Source organism: Hevea brasiliensis, chromosome 18 (genome assembly GCF_030052815.1).
Source record: "Hevea brasiliensis isolate MT/VB/25A 57/8 chromosome 18, ASM3005281v1, whole genome shotgun sequence".
NCBI lineage: Eukaryota > Viridiplantae > Streptophyta > Magnoliopsida > Malpighiales > Euphorbiaceae > Hevea > Hevea brasiliensis.
The window spans coordinates 17,901,206-17,920,216 of record NC_079510.1 but is presented as its reverse complement, the minus strand read 5'-3'; positions in this window follow the sequence as shown (position 1 = coordinate 17,920,216).

Sequence of the window (19,011 nt, the reverse complement as noted above, 5' to 3'; positions counted from 1 at the left end):
GTCTATCTCTGATCAATTTGATCTTTTCCTATGTCTGCTGAACAATTTCTGGCCCAATCACCTTTCTTTCACCAACTTCATCCCAACATAGGGGAGTTCTGCACTTTCTGCCATACAAAGCTTCATATGGAGGCATCCCAATGCTTGATTGGTAGCTGTTATTATAAGCAAACTCAATCAAAGGCAAGTGTGTATCCCAACTACCTTCAAACTCAATCACACAAGCCCGTAGCATATCCTCCAATATCTGAATAACCCTTTCAGACTAGCCATCTGTCTGTGGGTGGAATGTTGTGCTGAAGTTCAATCTAGTTCCTAGGGCTCTCTGAAGACTACCCCAGAATCTAGAAGTGAATCTAAGATCTCTGTCAGACACAATTGATACTGGCACTCCATGCAGTTTTACAATCTCATATATGTACAATCTGGCCAATCTTTCCAAGCTATAGTCCATCCGGACTGGCAAAAAGTGAGCAGACTTGGTTAGTCTATCAACTATAACCTATACTGCATCATGACTATTCTGTGTCCTCAGAAATCTCATCACAAAATCCATAGTTATCTATTCCCTTACAATATTTCATAGGGTGCCACTTGTATGCTAGCTTGACACTTATTAATGTATACAAATTCTGTTAGTGGGATGTATATGTCTCATCACCCCTCGAATTCAATGACACAAGTTCTCAGTATATTCTCGGGGGCTTATTACATTTTACAGGTTATTATTATCATTTCGTTTCATTATTTATAGAAACTCAATGAGTTTCAAAATTTACCTGAATCACTTGTTTCGACTGTCCATCCGTCTGAGGATGATAAGTAGTACTGATATCTCTAAGCTTATAGCAATTACTGTGGTACAGGTAATTCACATTAATGTAACCGAGTCACTGACTCTAGCTACCTTACAAGTGTAGTCGTTTGATAGGCTAGTTCTGAAGTCTTAAATTTCTAACTAAAATTTTCACATTTATTTCCAGTAATAGTACTCTATTTGGGTGCAACTGTATCAATTTATAGATTACTTACAATTATTCTTTTTTTTTTTTTATACCATGAGGAAGCACGTAGCTCTACACAATAATCCCGTGTCGGTACTATAATCTGCAGCTTATAATACAAACATCGAGAACATTATATAGTCACTACGTTATAACCTCATGGACTAGGTTTTCTAACATCTTATCTTTCTCGAATTCACTAATATCCTAAACTGATTCTGATTACAATATCCATTAATAATTACTAACAGTAACATCTTTGCCCTCATCTAGAGCAATTCTATTACTGTAACTTACTTTTAGGTCCTCTTGCCTTACATTAAGTAGGCTTGCCAATTAGCCTTATAATTTATGGTATGTTAGAAAATACTTTTAGCTAACAATTCTCCCAAAATTAATGTCAATCATACTTGTTATTATAGTTATTACCCTAAAGGACTAGTCACTAATACATCAAAATTCATTCCTATGTAAAGGAATAACAACAGAACATATAGTTCTGACACTAACACACAACTAAGTAGTGTTGGGATCAAATAATAACTAATTGTTTCTTTCAAAAATTAAGAACTTACCAGTAGCTACATCTGAAGTTTATGTTCTTTCTCCTTGGCGCATAGTGGACGTTCTGACTGGTGCGCTACTATATTCGGGTTGATTCACTGTGTTATAGTGGTGAGGAGTACCAACTCTATTTCTATCTTGACTCTGACTGACGGTCTGTGAACTCCGGAGAGCAGATCGAGGTGGTCTAGTACAATCTTTAGCAAAGTGTCCAAGTTTTCCACAATTTCAACAGGCTCCAGAGGCCTTATAGCATATCCCACCATGATATCTTCCACAAGTTTCACATTGGCGGGAAGGGTAGGAACTTCTAGCTGTTCGACGACTGGACCTTGGTGGTCTCTGTCTTAATGATCCACCTCTATCGTATCCCTGAGCTCTGTGTTTCTCAAATTCTTTTCTCTTTCTCAAATTACTGTTCGAGCTCTGACCCATAGGTTTCTCCCTCTTTTCCATTTCACACTGCCCTTGTGGGGTTGGAGTCAATGCAGGCTTGGGTGTGATTATCAGCCATTTGTTGGAAGAAAGTGGCCATTTGTCGGGCCATTTGTGCGATAATTTGTCTTGTAAAACTGGTATGATCGGCCTTCGACACTTTGTGGAGTTGGGGCCTCAACTTGTACTTCTGCCATCACAGACTGTTCTATTGTCTCATTCTTCTCTTCCATATCTTTTCACAAGATTTTCTATTCCTGTACAACCAACATAAGGAGATTTACTTTAAAACCATTGCTCTGATACCACTAAAACATGTCACACCCTACCCCTCTGTAAGATGTAACATGATCCCGTAGTATACCTAATGAATTACCAACTCCGTCTACTGATAACCCATTAAATACACTACAAGGGATTTTAAAAACTTTTCTTACTTCTTTTACAGTGGTGAGCACTGTTTACAGGTGTTAAAAACCTTTTTTGAACTGAAGTGATAGAGCTAACACATTTAAATTATTTGGAATTTCTGTAAAAATTTTGGCAGAGTGCCATCTGTATTTTGGATAAAACAGTTCTTGTGACACCCCTTACCCAACTACAGTGTAGCCGAGCAAGTTATGCCACTCAGTGTGCCGAGCACTCTATTTTATCTTAATTCATTTTTATTCTTCCTTTTGAATATAACTTGTGAAATATAATTTATTTAAGCCATTTATCGAAATTATAATTTATTTGAGGTTCCGAGAATTTTATAGAAAATCCGGCAAAGTACCGGCTAAAAATGGAGAAAACAGTTCTTCGGAACCTGTGAAAAACACTTCCTATGATCATATTCAATCATCTCATCACTCTCAAACTTCAATATCAAAATCTCAATATTTTTCACCATTCATTTCTCAATCATTCATCTCATGTGATATCATGTATAAATCACAGATAAACATTCACTTTTACATTCATTAATACGATTTTTCATTATTTACATGAACCTCAAAATACATTCCATAAGTTCAAATACATATGAGAAAATAGAAATTAGTTACAAAATGTCAAAATGAAACCTAGTGTCCTACCAATGCACTTGTGGATGGTGAGGTGACACGGACACTATGCGAGCGTGAACCGCCTTACCGAATCGTGGTCTCTGGGCCCTCTGTCCAAATCTTGATTACCTACGCGTTGCAAAGCGGCGCTAAGCATAAAGCTTAGTGGTGCAAATAATACAAGAAAATATAATATGCAAATAAAAATAATAATTTCCTTGCTATTGTGTTCATAAGAAATGAATAATTACTAACTTATTGTTTAGTCGAGGGCTAATCATGTTTTATGATATTAACTTCTTCATGCATTTCGTTAATTATTTTCTTCATGATCTTGAGCTTCTTTGTATTTTTGTAATCATTCCTGATTCTTAATTTTCGTATTTTCTTTAATAATCAGTTCAATCACAGTTATACTTTTCCATGCCCAAGTAACCTATCTTTGGACGATCGATGGATAACGGTCGTTGGCACCGACACGCGGTGCCTCGGGCGTCATACCATGGGACGCGAGCGCCTACCACGTATCACGATCGTATGGCTAAAAAGCCATGATATTACATAATCGGGCATAAAAGCCATGAATACGGGCATAAAAGCCATGAATACGGGCATAAAGCCTTTCGCAGTACTGCTAAAATAATACCCTATTGGCATGCCAAACTATCCAAACCAATCTTGTTAGGTATACTAGGGCATTTGATACTTTAAAATTCTTCAATCTTTGAATTTCAACTTTTAGTGTCACTATTCATTTCATTGGTCAACAAGAAAGTTGACTTTTGCATAGAAAGTAGGTACAATGACTTTGGCACTTCAAACATACCACATTTTTCATTTAAAACTTGTTGTAAGTGATCACCATTACCACTTCTAGGCTTAAACCAAGAGAAACAAAATTTTCAGTTTTTGAAGCTTAACTTTATTATTCCATTAAGCACTATTACAGTGGGAATTTGAGGAAATGGTAAACATGAAAGTTGTTCCTTATTTTGTCTAGTTGAATTTCTTTTTTTGAATCACTCCATTTGGTGTTTTGTAGCTCAAGTTATGGCCAAAATAAGTTTACTGTTCACTGCATTCTCGCTGAAATTTTGGGTTTTGGCAGATTTTGGTCCAACTTTGGTCAGTAATTTGACCAAGTTAAGTTCATAATTTGGTCTAACTTTCTTCATATGAAATGTTCTACCATGCCTTAGGTTTCCATCGGTTCAAGAATCGCCTAAATCCGAGTTTTTTAGAGAGAGTTATAGCCATCCAAACATTACTGTTCAAATGTAAATCTGCAGAGTTGCAGGTTTGATAACTCAACTTTGTTCAATAATTTGAATGGGTTAATGGCATAATTTTGGGTAGGTTTCTTCATGAAAGTTGTTTGTCTATATCATATCTTGTTACTGTAAAAATTTCAGGTCAATTGACCATATCTATAGTGAGTTATGGCCAAATGAACAGTTACTGTTCATTTGGTCATTTCTGCAGGTGCTGTTGCAGGGTATCCGGATTGGGGCCAACTTTTGGTCCTCTTGCTTTAGTCTTTTGGGAATGGTTTCTTCAGCAAAAATGTGCCATTATAAGCCTAGTTTCATGTCCAATTGGCCAAACACCAATTGAACCTACACAGCCAAAAATATGGCAGTCCAAGTGGACTGAAATTTCAGTCACTCTGCTGCTGTCCTTAGGCAGCCTACACATTCACTTTGCCATGCTATATTTCAGTCCAAATTGTGGTCAAATTACCTAAAATGGTCACTCATTGACCATTAAAATGTTCTCTAATAATTTCCTAAGCCAAGTCAAATTTTCACTTCTCAAAACCCTAGTTTTCCCTTATAATTCACACATACACCTAATTAAGCACTTCCATTCATTATATATGTGTATATACACCTTAAACATAATCTCTAATTCATTCTAAGTCCATTAAAACCATAAAAAACACTCCACCTTTGTTCCTTCCTTAGGGAAGCCGAAATTCATGGGGTCCATATACATAGATTCCATTCATTTAATTCACAAAACCTTACTCACTTTAAGTCTTTAACATGAATTAAAAGAGATTTAAGTGTAAATAGGCACTAACCTTGAATAGGGCAGAATTTCCCAACTCAAAACTTCACTTTCTTTCCTTTTCTTGGCTGCCAATCACTCTCCCAAGATGAGTGGACAAGTTTTAATGAAAGGGGTTTAGGGTTTAGTGGGGTAACAAAGGGAGAAAGGGAGCTTGGTTGCAAAATCAATGGAGGGAGATAGGGAGAGGGTTACGTTTTCATGAAGGAGAAGAAGGGCTGTTGTTTGCTTTTTAATTCTTTGGTCTCTTTTGACTCTTTTTATTAGTTAATTTGATGGTTACTTAATTGTGATTGGTGGACAATTTTAAATGACCTCATAATATGTCATAATTGGCATTTTATTGTATTTTCTTTTCTTTTCTCTTCTACTAACTTCAAATTAATTTTTCATCAACATTAATTCATATTTTATGTCATAATAATTATTTACTCAACTGGACAAGTCGGCCAAAAATCGTCTCTGAAGGCGAAATGACCAAAATGCCCTCCGTTTGGCTTAACGGGTCAAAATTGTCTGTACCGATTGAAAAATTTTTCTAGGTATTTTCTTGGCATTCTAATGCCATAGGAACCTCAATGACCCTTCTCTGAAGTCCCAAAAATTATTTTATGAATTTTCCCCAGGTCTAGGGCTCCTCGTTGCGAGAACCGCAACTTCCCTCCGGTTACCCATCGCTTGGGCACCGGCTCATTTGACTTGGTTGTATTTTATTTCTAAAATTTTTACTAAATTTTTCTTATTAATATTTGAGTTAATTTTGGTTCCTCGCTTTAATTTAAATATTTTTCCGAACGTTCTAGCTGTCCGGACCGACACCGGTCACCGAACGAAGAGAATGTACTGAGTTGTTCTGGGAGGATGTTACGCTTCTTGTAAAACTCAGAAAAGCACTTCAATATGTATTTGCAAATCTCAACTCCAACATATTTCTCAACTCAAATCCATAGTGATTCTTAAAAGACTGGGATACAAGAAATATAATACAAAACTATTCAAGTAAATGAAATCTCAAATTTACATTTACAATAATTGTCATTTAATTACATACCAAAATATTTTACAAGAGTTTTTATACAACTGCTCAAATAATTTACATACATATTATTACATGCATACATCAAAACCTATGTACATGGGTATACCTATGATATACCTGGAGCTGATCTGAATGTATCCTCAAAGAAATTTACTCACTGCTCTATGCTCTTCTTACCTGCAACAGCATACAAAGCTATCGCTGAGTGGTGAACTCAGTGGTGCACAACTATAATTTAAAACATAATACAATATATATTGATAAGATTTACAGTAAATAATTTGGAAATCTGAATACTCATCAAATTCCACAACTCAAATTATTCATTGCCAATAATGTAAACCATTTGTATAAATGACTTTGATCACAAAATTCAATTTATCAAATCATGACTATCCATTTAAGTAATTCCAACAAAATCAATTATATATAAACCATAATTGAAATCACAATTCCTTACCATTCAAAAGCCATTATGTATCTCAAAAATCATTATGTATCTCAAAAATCAATCTTTATCTCAAAACTCATTCTTTATCTCAAAAATCAATCTTTATCTCAAAACTCATTCTTTATCTCACTAACTATGCAAGACTAATCCGAAAGGGCCATATTCGATGTGATTCTAACTCCCTATGGTCGGGGAGGTCGAATCAGATTCTAACTCCCTATGGTCGGGGAGGTCGAATCATCGTGCACAGTACCATCACAATAATGAATCTTCCGCAAGGGCCATAACGATAAAATAAACTTAGATCTAACCTCAAATCAGAGGAAAATCTAAGCCTGTGCACGTACCATGGTAATCAAAACACAACTCACTCCATTGTCTTCTCAACAAATGAGAGAGACGGGTAATAACCTAGTCAAGCATCTATAGTGAGATATAAAATGTAACACCCTCCCCGTAGCAACTCCGTACATTCTACTGTTCCGGTGACCGGTGTCGGTCCGGACAGCTAGAACGTTCGGAAAAATATTTAAACTTAAGTGAGAAACCATAAATAACTCAAATATTGACAAGAAAAATTTAGTAAAAATTTTAGAAATAAAATACAAACAAGTTCAACGTAGGTGCCCAAGCGATGGGTAATCGAGGGAAGTTGCTTCTCGAACGAAGAGCCCTAGATCAGGGAAAAATTATAAAATAATTTTTGGGACTCCAGAGAAGGGTTATTGAGGTTCCCATGGCATTAGAATGCCAAGAAAATACCTAGAAAAATTTTTCAATCGGTACAGACGATTTTGACCCGTTAAGCCAAACGGAGGGCATTTTGGTCATTTCGCCTTTCAAGGTGATTTTTGGCCGACTTGTCCAGTTGAGTAAATAATTAATATGACATAAAATATGAATTAATGTTGATGAAAAATTTATTAAAAATGAGAAATGAAAATAAGAAAACAAAAGTAAGAAGAAAAGTAAGTAAATGGGAATTATGATGTCATTAAGAAAAACTATGACCAATCAAAATTTAGCCATTATTTGACTAACTAATAAAGAGATAAAAGAAGACCTAAACAATTAAAAAACCAGCTACTTTCTTCTTCTTCTTCTTCCTTAAAAATGTGATCCTCTCTTCTTCCTCCCTCTATGAAAATTTTCTTTCATTACCTCCATTTCCTATGAGTTTCCACCACTAAACCCTAACCCCTTTCATTAAACCTTGACCATATCACTTGGAGAAGCTTTTGGCAGCCAAGGAAAGGAAGAAAAGTGAGGTTTAGGGCTTTGGAAATTCTGCCCAAACAAGGTTAGTGCACTTATACCCATTAAACTCTTTAATTCCATGATTTTGGACTTTAACTTAGTAAGATTTGTAGTTTAAATGAACAAAAAAACCTATGGGTATGAACACTTCAATTTCGGCAGCCCTAAGAAGAAACAATAAGGGAGTGTTTTGAATGTTTTTAATGGACTTAGCATGAGTTGGAGATTGTATTTAAGTTATATAATTACCTAGATGTTTAACTAGGGTGCTAAAGGAGGTTTATGGGTAAATTGCCTTGGACACTAGGGTTTTGAGGCATGAAAAAGTGACTTGGCTGACCAACCTATTAAAGAACACTCTAATGGTCAATAAGTGACCATTTTGGATATGTTGACCATAATTAGAACTGAAAAATGGTAGGGTAAAGTGAAAGTGAAATCTGCCCTAGGACAACAGCATAGGGACTGAAAATTCAGTCCCTTTGCACAGCCATAACTTGGGCTGTGTTAGTCCAATTGGTGTTTGGCCAATTGGACATGAAACTAGGCTTATAATGGCACATTTTTGCTGAAGAAACCATGCCCAAAAGACCAAAGCAAAAGGGTCAAAACTCAACCACAATCCGGATACCCTGCACTGAATTCTGCAGAATTTGCCAAATGAACAGTAACTGTTCATTTGGCCATAACTCACTGTATCTTTGGTCAATTGGCCTGAAATTTTTACAGCAACAAGCTAAGACATAGACAAACAACTTTCATGAAGGAACCTACCCCAAATTATGGCCAGAACCCATTCAACCAAGTGACTCAAGTTACTGTTCATGCACTGTAGATATGGTAAATTTCTGCAGAATGCATATCCGGACAGCTTGGGTTTTTGAGCCATATCTGGAGCTACAAAACTCCAAATGGAGTGATTCAAAAAAGGAAATTCAACTAGACAAAATAAGGAACAACTTTTATGTTTTACATTTCTTCAAATTCCAACAGTAACAGTGTCCAATGGAACAGTGAAGTTGACTTACCAAAACTGAAAATTCTGCTTGTGTTGGTTTAAACTTAGAAATGGTATTAACACTTAATGCCAACAAGTTTTGAACGCCAAATGTGGTATATTGGGAGTGCCAAAGTCAATGTACATATTTTCTATCCAAAAGTCAACATTTTTGTTGACCAATGAGGTGAATAGTGACACCAAAACCAAAAATTGGCAATTTTGCCAAAATGACCTAAGCTTTGAGAAAGTGACCAAAACTAACAAGTTTTAAATGCAAAATGGGGTACATTGGGAGTGTTAAAACCAATGCACCTATGTTCTATGCAAAAGTCAACTTTTTGTTGACTATTGAAGTGAATAGTGACATAAAAACTTGACATTCAAAAAAATTGAAGAATTCAAAAGTTTCAAATGCCCTAGTAGGCCTAATGTGATTGGTTTGGATAGGTTGGCATGCCAATAGGGTTCTGATAGCAGTACTGTGTATGATGTATGGCTTCATTGCCATTCTGTGATGTGATAGCCTATGGCTATACTGATTATGATGTTTTACTTGGCTTTATGCCTTATTACTTATATGGCTTATTAGCCATTCTGTTTGCACACCGGGAGACACATTGTGACCGATGGTGTGACGACCCGAGGTACCTGGTACCCAGTGCTAGTTTACCCGTTTATCCAGTCCGGTCAATTTGTATAGGTTACTTGGGCATGGAAAAGTATAACTGTAATTGAACTGATTGTTAAAGAAAATACGAAAATTAAATATCAGAAATGATTACGATAGAATACAAAGAAACTCAAGATCATGAAGAAAATAAATAAACAAAATGCATGAAGAAGTTAATATCATAAAACGTAATTAGCCCTCGACTAAACATTAAGTTGGTAATTATTCAGTTCTTATGAACACAATGGCTAAGAAATTATGATTTTTATTTGCATATTATTTCTTTCTATTTTATTATTTGCACCACTAAGCTTTATGGTTAGCGCGTCGCTTTTGCAACGCGTAGGTACTGAAGATACTGATCGAGAGCCAGTAGACCACAGATTGAGTAAGTCCATCCTGCAGCTCTGCATAGTGTCTGTGTCACCTCACTGTCAGCAGTGCATTGGTAGGACGCTAGATGTCATTTTGGTATTTTGTAATTGATTTTATTTTCTCATATGTATTTGAACTTATGTAATATATTTTGATATTCATGTAAATAATGAAAAGTGTGGTTGTAAATGAAAAAGTGAATGTTTATCTATCATATATGCATGGTATCATATGAGATGGATGAATGATTGAGAAATGAATGGTTGACAAATGTTGAGAACTGAAATTGAGAAATATTGATGAGATTTTGATATTGGAGTTTGGAAATGATTGAATGTGAATATTGGAAGTGTTTTTCACAGGTTCCGAAGAACTGTTTTCTCCATTTTTAGCCTATCACGCGGATTTTCCATAAAATTTTCGGAACCTCAAATAAATTACAATTTCAATAAATGAATTATATTTCATAAGTTATATTCAAAAGGAAGAATAAAAATGAATTAAGATAAAATAGAGTGTTCGGCACACTGAGTGGCATAACTTGCTCGGCTATACTGTAGTCGGGTAAGGGGTGTCACATAAAACAATATCACAATCCGTTTAGTGAGCATAAATCACAATATAATTCGATTCAAATTCAATTCCAATATCCAATAATTTTTATGCTCATCACAATTCAAATCATAAATTTGCATTTTTCCATGAAAATTACCATCACAATTCAAAACATGTTCTATCACAATTTTCCAAAACATAATTTATTCAATCCATAACAATGCTTAATAATTGTGGGAATACCATTTCACAAAGCTAAATTCATACATACTATAACAATTTTCAATAATCATTGAATTAAATTCAATGCTTGTTAAACATAATACATAAGAAAAATATGTCATTTAATCATATGAAATATTCAAACAAAATCAATTAAAAACTAGTTGTGCACAAACCTCTGATAACTGTCTCTTGATCTGGACTCAGTGTTTCCTTCTCTTTTCCTGAGTCTTTGGTAACTGAGAAACACAATTTGAAGTGTTTCAGTACTAAATTAAATTGTCTCTAACGATAATGTTCGATAAACAATTCACTGAATACCTTTATTTGCTTAATCAACTAATATACCGACCCTCGATGCGTTCTAAGTAAATTAGGTTTTGGTATCATTAATATGTCACATTCGATAGGGTTTTAGGGTTGGTACGTTTTACCAGAGTCATTTCCTTGTTCAGTGCATTTTAATGCAACTTGCTGGATTCTGGGATACTAGTTTGACCTAGCCGGACGACCTAGTTCCCTCGGTTTTCGGGTTTCGGTCAAAACTACAAACTTGTAGATCTATGTCTTATGGACCGCGGTGCAAAATTTCAGGTCATTCCGAGTTAAGTAGACCAAGTTATGGTCATTATACTATTGCTGGTCAAATGGTATCAAATTAGGTCAATTTTAGGTCAATTTGGTCAACTCTGGTTCGGCCAGTTTTTGGACCCGAACTTGTGCAAGCTTTTTGACTTGCTTATGGTCATTTATGGGCTTTGGTGTCTTCATAAGACTTGTAGGTATGGGTCTTAACTATTCATGGTTAAAATTTCAGGTCAATTGGACCTGTTTTGAGTGAGTTATGGCCTAAACACTCACTGCTGCCCAATTGGTCATTTTTCAGGTCCTAATTGCACCTAATCCGAATTGGTCATTTTCTTAGGTCACCTTGCAAGCAGAATTTTGGTATGTTTTCTCAATGAAAGTTGGCACATTTTGTGCCTAGTTTCACCTCCAATTGGTCTCATACCAATTGAGGTTACACATTTAAACTTATTGGCTAAAATGTACACTGCCCTTAGTTACTTTACTTAACACACATCAATTACACACATTTACCTTGTAATATGTTTACTTCCCTACCAAATCTGTTTTGGTACATTACCAAAAACACATTCCCCTTTACATTAACATCATTTTGGGCAGATTGCAATTATCCTCAACACACCAAATATAACTCACATTTACAAGTTCTAAGTACAATCACATACACACCTAACCATTACAAATCTTACATACACTTTACACAATCAATCTATATACATATCCATCAAACTTCTATGTCAATATTCTGCCAACACCTTCATGAACACACACATTTATTCAAGTGTCCCAAGGCTGCCGAAAATATTCTTCAACACCAAAGTGTCCTACAATTCATCAATTCCCATCCAAGTGCAAAAATCACCATATACATATGAATTATTTTACTAGGATATTAAATCACCATAACCAACATCATTTCTCATCAAATATATGCACAATTATTTCATCAAATACATGACTACATGGCTGCCCAAAAATGGATATCTCAATAACTCTTCAAACTTAAAAATTTCCTTCACAAAACCAACACCCATAACATGTACACAAAGTTTAACAAAGAAATCTTCAAAAATGTAAACTTGCCTTATGGTTGGAACTTGCCAAACCTTGATTAAACTTCTTAAATTTGGTATCAAACTCTTCCTTGTGATGTGTAGACAATCTTTAATGAAGAAAGGTGTGGGAAAAGGAGGCTTGATCATGGGGTTGTGAAGGTTTGAAGGTAGGCGGCCATGGGAGCTTTTTTTGGAGAATTTCTTCACTTTGGCAATGGTGAGACGTGAGGTTGAGGATGAAGCTTTTAAGTGCTGCCCACTTTGTCCACTTAATCCATTTTATAATTCTTAGTGGTCCACTCACATTAATTAAACCATTTTATAAGCTTAATTCTCATTTATCCCACATTAACCCATGATTTTAGCTATTTACTTTAGGTACCACTAAATTAATTTTTCATTTTATTTTCTAAGTGTAATATTATTTATTTTTAGTGGACATTTAGGTCAAAAGACAATTCGGGATGTCAAATGACCATAATGCCCCTGTTCGGGTTGCATTCAGATTTTTCTAGAACACCGGTTTTGTCTGTTTTTCGATTTCTCACTTTTCTTTGTACTAATTATTTAATTTCTCCTTGATATTTCTAATGATATTTATACTTCAATAAATATTTATTGGAGTCCTAAAAATGTTTTCCAGGGTTCCCCGCAGTCCAGGGCTAGTCAACGGTCCACGCCGTGGCTTCCTAGTGCGGTCACCCATCGCTAGGGTTTTCGGCTCGCTTAACTTGGTTACATTTCTTTGCTATGATTTTTCCTTTGTTTTTCTTGTATTTTCTTTTCTTGTATTTCATTATTTTATGTCTCCTCACTCATATTAAAGTGTGGTCCTAGGCATCCTAGCTGTCCGGACAGCACTGGTCACCGGAGCAGTAGAACGCACTACCGAACTTAGGGGTGTTACACATTATGGACGGCAAAATCATCACTGTAAGAGGGGAAGAAGCCATTTTGGTCACCAAGCCACAATCACTTCCTTATGTGGAAGCGGCCGAGGAGTCGTTGGAAAGCTCCTTCCAGGCCCTCGAACTACAAGATAACATTTCATGAAATGAAGGGGCTATGGCTATGGCAGCCAAGATAATGTCGAGGAATGGGTATAAAGAAGGCAAAGGCCTAGGCGCCACATTACAAGGAATTGTTGAACCTATACCGGCTATCCAGAAGGTGGGCCATTGCGGTTTGGGTTATGAGGAAGATGCCCTCATGGATGGGTGATTCTGGTTGAGGAACAGACTTCGGGATCAGAGATTCGATCAGAAAATCGAGAGAATGAAGGTAGTCCCAAGAATCACGGAAGTCTTCATTAAACCGGTCATTGAAAATCTGGCAGAGGCTGAAGAATCACCTGATGAACCATCCGTTGATGTCATCCGCTTGGATTCCTTGTATGAGGCTCTGGTCTCGCCAATAGCTGAGGGGCAAGAACTGAACAACTGGACAGCAGAGGACATCCCTGTACTTAATTTCGAGTAAAGTACCTTTGGTTATCTACACTTGATCATTTTGTCCATGGTGGCAAGTGTAACATTGTAAATGGACCCTTTTCTTATGTCATAAATCTTAATGGATTAATAGCGCATTTATATCCAATTCTCTTTTTCTTTCCATTTGAATTCCATCCTTATAATAGATTCTATTTTCGTTCATTCAGGACCATTTATCAATTAACATCTAATAATTCAATAGACTCAGAAATTCCTCTGGTTAATTTTGGAATCCCCATAACTGCCATTACTTCAAGTGATTCTGAGTTGGAGCTCACAGAAGAAAGGGATGAAAGGGATGAACCTTCCCTAGTGCCTCGTGGAGACGAAACGCGCACCATAAACTTAGGCACCGAAGAAGTAAAAAGGGAACTTAAGGTAGTGGAAAGTGAAGAATTGGGAGATATGATCAGTTTGCTCAGGGAATTCCTAGACGTATTTTCATGGAGCTATGATGATATGGTTGGGACAGCCCCGGTAAAGCAGAAGCTAAGAAGAATAAATCCTGACACACTGCTCAAAGTTAGGGATGAGGTCAAGAAACAGTATGATGCTGGATTCCTGGAAGTAGTCAAATATCCCCAATGGATAGCTAACATTGTCCCGGTAATGAAGAAGGACGGGAGAGTTAGGGTGTGTGTTGACTACAGGGATCTTAATAAAGTGCGCTTGAAAGATGATTTCCCTCTCCCTCACATTGATGTGTTAGTAGACAACGCAGTAGGATTGGGCAGGTGTTCGTGTATCGATGGGGCATCAGGGTACAATCAAATCCCAATGGATGAGGGAGACAAGGAGAAAACTGCCTTTATCACTCAATGGGGGGTATTTTGCTATCGGGTCATGCCTTTCGGGTTAAAGAATGCTGGAGCCACCTACCAACGCACCATGGTCACATTATTCCACGATATGATGCATAAAGAAGTGGAGGTGTACGTGGATGATATGATCATTAAATCTCGGGGAGAGGAGAGCCATGTGCAGGTGATGAGGAAAGTATTCGAGAGACTTAGGAAATATCAGCTAAAACTGAACCCTGCCAAATGCATATTCGGAGCTAGATCTGGGAAATTGTTGGGATTCATAGTGAGCGAGAAAGGAATAGAAGTTGATCCGGACAAAATCCGAGCCATTCAAGAGATGCCATCCCCAAAAACAGAAAGAGAGGTACGCAATTTCTTGGGGAAGTTGAACTACATATCAAGGTTTATCTCCAATCTCACCGCCAAAGCTGAGCCTATTTTTAGACTACTCCGAAAAAACAACACTACTCAATGGGATTCAATTTGTCAAGAGGCTTTTGAGAAAATCAAGCAGTACCTGTCAAACCCACCAGTATTGGTTCCACCAGTGGCCGGAAGGCCTCTGATTCTGTATATGGCAGTCCAACAAAACTCAATGGGATGTGTTTTGGGGCAACACGATGATACCGGTCGAAAGGAAAGAGCTATTTATTACCTGAGCAAAAAGTTCAATGATTGTGAGTCAAGGTACTCTTTCCTAGAGAAAACTTGCTGTGCACTAGCTTGGACAACGAATCGCCTCAAGCACTACATGTTGAATCACAAGACATGGCTCATTTCCAAAATGGATCCTATCAAGTATGTATTCGAAAGCCCGTTCGTGCCAGGAAGGATAGCCAAATGGCAGGTCATACTCTCCCAGTATGACATTGTCTATATGACCCGAAAAGCGGTGAAAGGTAGCGTGATCGCCGATCTCTTAGTAGAAAACCCTATCCAAGATTATGAAGCTCTGGATTTTGAGTTCCCCGATGAGAATATTAATGAAGTAGACTGCGGAGAAGAAGAGCCAGCTGATGTTTGGGAAATGTATTTCGACGGAGCTGTCAATTTGTCCGGTAATGGAATCGGAGCTGTATTGGTATCCCCGGAAGGGAAACACTTTCCGATAGCTATCAAGTTGAGATTTAACTGCACCAACAACGTCGCAGAATATGAAGCTTGTGTAATGGGTTTACAAGCGGCCATCGAAATGAAAGTCAGGAAGTTGGAGGTATATGGAGACTCAGCCCTAATCATTTTTCAAGTCAAGGGAGAATGGCAAACTAAAGATCCGAAGCTAATCCCATATCAGAAGTACTTACTAGAGCTGATTAAGAAATTTGAAGAAATCTCTTTCACTCACCTTAGTCGAGACAAGAATCAATTTGCAGATGCCTTAGCCACCCTGGCTGTGATGGCTCAAATGGAAGAAGGGCAAACGATTCAAGTGTTAAAGATTAAGGCAAAGAGTGAGCCGGCTTACTGCTTCGTGATCGAAGAAGAACCTAACGGTAAACCCTGGTACCATGACATCTTGCTTTATATCAAAACCAGAGGATTCCCTTCAGGGGAAGCAAAAACGAAAAGAGGGTGATTCGGAGATTAGCATTGGGATACTTCCCCAGTGGAGAAATCCTATACAAAAGAAGCTCCAACGGCGAACTGTTAAGATGTGTGGATGCAAAAGAGGCGAAGAAAATCCTTTTCGAGACTCACGAGGGAAACTGTGCAACCCATGCCAATGGGCATATGATGGCTAAGCAAATCATGCGACGAGGATATTTTTGGACTACAATGGAAAAGGATTGCATCGAGTATTTTCGAAAATGCCATAAGTGTCAGATCTATGCGGATCCGATAAATGTGCCGCCTCACAAATTGTTCAACCTCGTCTCACCATGGCCTTTTGCAATATGGGGCATCGATGCGATTGGTCCCATTAACCCTAAGGCATCCAATGGGCACAGGTTTATCTTAGTAGGAATCGACTATTTTTCTAAATGGGTCGAAGCGACATCATACGCCCACATTACACAGAACACATTTCTCAAATTCCTCAGAAACAATATTATCTGCCGGCACGGCCTCCCTAATGAAATCCTCACTGACAACGCCAAGAATTTGAATGGTCCAAAAATCCAAAAGTTATGTGATCAATACAAGATCCGACATCTTAATTCCTCACCATACCGTCCCCAGATGAATGGAGCAGTAGAAGCCGCAAACAAAAGTCTCAAGAGAATAATCCAGAAAATGACAGTCACGTATAAGGATTGGCATGATATGCTTCCCTACGCTCTTCATGCGTACCGGACTTCAGTAAGGACATCAACTGGGGCAACTCCATACTCATTGGTTTACGGGATGGAAGCTGTATTACCTACTGAGGTAGAAATTCCTTCTCTAAGAATTCTAAAAGAATCGAGGATTGATGAGTCAGAATGGATCCAGTCAAAGTTGGACCAATTAAATTTGCTAAATGAGAAGAGGCTAGCGGCGGCATGTCACGGGTAGCTGTACCAAAGAAGAATGGCCAAGGCATTTAACAAAGGTGTTCGCCTACGCGAATTTCAACCTAGGGACCTAGTTCTGAAGAAAGTGCTGCCAACTCAAAATGATCCCCGGGGCAAATGGTCACCAACCTACGAGGGACCCTATGTGGTTAAAAAGGCATTTTCTGGTGGGGCCTTGATCTTGACCCACATGGACGGTGAAGAATTTCCAAGACCTGTGAATGCTGACACCGTCAAGGGATACTTTGCCTAAAAAAAAAAAAGTAGGGGTGAAAACCCAAAAGGGCGCTCCTAGCAAAATGTGTGAAAGAAGGCGAAAACCCTCCAAGGGCGCTTTCTATAAAATGAGTGGAGGACGAAAACCCGAAAGGGCGTCCTGAAAAAGCGAGCTAAAAAAAAAAATTTAGGGGTGAAAACCCGAAAGGGCATCCCCAGAACCAAAAGGGAGAAATAAGGAATGGGAAATGAAACCGAGGATGGAAATAAACCGTCATCGCATGAGACTTCAGAGTACTTGAAATAATGGCAATTAAAAGACTTCAAAGCTAACTACAAGGAATATGTGAGATCTGTCCTTGTACCATTTTCCTTTGACCCTGTACCTTCGTTTCCTAAAACCATAATAAAGTCATATTTTCCTATCTCTTTGCTTTCATCTTTCCTTCTTTAACATTGTCCTTTTTTTTTTTAATCTTTTATCTAATGCGCTATTAATCATATAAAATTTTGCTATAAGATTTGGATTTGAAATTGATAACCTCACGTACTTTACTATGAGATTTGCAGGGAATGGCCAAAAAAAAAAAAACTAGAGGTGAAAACTTGGAAGGGCGCTTCTAGTCAAATAGACGGAAAGTGAAAACCCGCGAGGGCGCTTTTCGAAAAGTAAAGAGAAAGTCAAGAACAGAAAAGGGGCATCCGAAGGAATGAAGTCGTAGGTCAAGTCTTGTAACTCGTCCTCCATTCATCATTGGCCCTCACGATCCTGTTAAGTACACTTCATCGGGAAAGAACTTCTTGTGTCCGGATTAGGCTTGCTTTGTAAGTGCATTTTAAATTTCTTGTTATCAACCTCTGGTTCCTTGATCTAAGTTGATTTTAATTTTTAGCATTTTAAATTTCCTGTTATCAACCTCTGGTTCTTTGATCTAAGTTGATTTTAATTTTCAGCATATTAAATTTCTTGCTATCAACCTCTGGTTCCTTGATCTAAGTTGATTTTAATCTTCAGCATTTTAAATTTCCTGTTATCAACCTCTGGTTCCTTGATCTAAGTTGATTTTAATTTTCAGCATTTTAAATTTCTTGTTATCAACCTCTGGTTCCTTGATCTAAGTTGATTTTAATTTTCAGCATTTTAAATTTCCTGTTATCAACCTCCGGTTCCTTGATCTAAGTTGATTTTAATTTTCAGCATTTTAAATTTCTTGCTATCAACCTCTGGTTCCTTGATCTAAGTTGATTTTAATTTTCAGCATTTTAAATTTCCTGTTATCAACCTCCGGTTCCTTGATCTAAGTTGATTTTAATTTTCAGCATTTTAAATTTCCTGTTATCAACCTCTGGTTCCTTGATCTAAGTTGATTTTAATTTTCAGCATTTTAAATTTCCTGTTATCAACCTCTGGTTCCTTGATCTAAGTTGATTTTAATTTTTAGTCTTTTAAATTTCCTGTTATCAACCTCTGGTTCCTTGATCCAAGTTGATTTTAATTTTCCAGTATTTTAATTCCTGTTACCAGTCTCTAGGTCACTAACTTAGGTAGGCTTTAGTTTCCTAACCTTGAACGCCAAATCGCCCAAAATATGGGTCTGAATCTTTACATAATTCCTACACCGAAATTTTTTTTTCCTTTAATAGAAATTATGTAAAGAGGGGCAGCTGTCGACACC